Genomic DNA, 1,469 nt, shown 5'->3' with positions numbered 1-1,469 from the left:
GGTTACAGTCCAGGGTCACCACAACCTGATTCCTGGTTTATTTTTATATTTTTATACGTGTATATTTTATCACCTTTTTCTTTTTTTTGGGTGCCTGGAGCTCCCATGCAAGTGGATGGTGTTATATATCCAAGAGATAGGCATCTTGATTTTTTTTGTGTTTTCTTTTTCTAATTTTGAGTGTTTTGCTGGCAATGTGAGCTGCCTTGTAAGTGCTAGGAATTAAATCTGAGTCTTCTTTGCAAGAGCAACAATTGCTCTTAACAGCTGAGTCATCTCTCCAGTCCTCATCCTGAATTTGTCATGACTCAACATGTACCAACTTTTGATAGCTTGTTTCTATTGTATAGTTATGATAGTAATGGGTAACTTAGTTCTGTGACAGCCAAACATTCAGCAAATTAAAACGTTATCAAGAGCTGTGTAGTGGCGCACACCCTTAATCCCAGCTTTTGGGAGGCAGAGGGAGGGGCATCTCTGAATTTGAGGCCAGCCTGGTCTACAAAGAAAGTCCAAGGACAGCCAGGGCTTTTACATAGAGAAACCCTGTCTTGAAAAACAAAAAACAAAGCAAAACAAACCCCCAAACCTACAGAGAGTGGGTATTATGTAGCCCAGACTGGCTTCTAGATCGCTATGTAGTGGAGGATGAACTTAAACTTCTGTCCTTCCTGCTTCTTTCTATCTGCCTACCTCCTGATGCTGGGATTACAGGTAGGTGCCACTACAAATTTATGTGGTCTTGGGGGTAGAATGCAGGCGTTAGTGCATGCTAGAAAACACCCTACGGAGATACATCCCCAGAGGCAGACTCCTGTTCACTTAAGAGTAAATTGAGTAAAGCAATGGTGACGGGCTTTTTTGTTTGTTTGTTTGTTTGTTTTTTTGGTTTGGTTCTGGTTTTTCGAGACAGGGTTTCTCTAGCTTTGGAGCTGGAACTCGCTCTGTAGACCCGGCTGGCCTCGGAACTCCAAAGGAGTTTTTATTTTACACCCTAGCAATAATCTTATCGTGCAGACACTGTTTATTGGTTTTTCTAGGATCTGTGAACGCTAACTAACAAGATCCAAGCCAGGTTCCTTTCCACGCAGTTAGAAGGGAGAATGGGAAAAGAACATCTTTTAGTTCGAAACTTGAATGCCATTCAGAAAACCACACAAGCAAGACAAAGGCAAGCTGTGGGCGCAATGCTAGAGCTTGGGCAGACCAGGAGAGGTGACGGCCACGAAGTCAGGGCTTTGTTGGCCCAAGGACCCGGGACAAGTTTGTGCTCAGGAGTGAAGCCTCTGCCTCGCTAACCATCTACGCAGAGTTCGGAACAAACACCAAACCAAATCTGTCAGCCCTTCCCGGCGCATAAACACCAATCCCGTACTCAGGGCGGAAGTAATGGCCAGTCGCCACTCAACTCCCGCGATGCACCACGGTAGGCGGAACCGGAAGTTTGGTGTGCCACTCCTAAGGGGGCG

Source organism: Microtus pennsylvanicus, chromosome 3 (genome assembly GCF_037038515.1).
Source record: "Microtus pennsylvanicus isolate mMicPen1 chromosome 3, mMicPen1.hap1, whole genome shotgun sequence".
NCBI lineage: Eukaryota > Metazoa > Chordata > Mammalia > Rodentia > Cricetidae > Microtus > Microtus pennsylvanicus.
The sequence above is the reverse complement of the archived record's forward strand: the minus strand, read 5'-3'. Positions refer to the sequence as shown.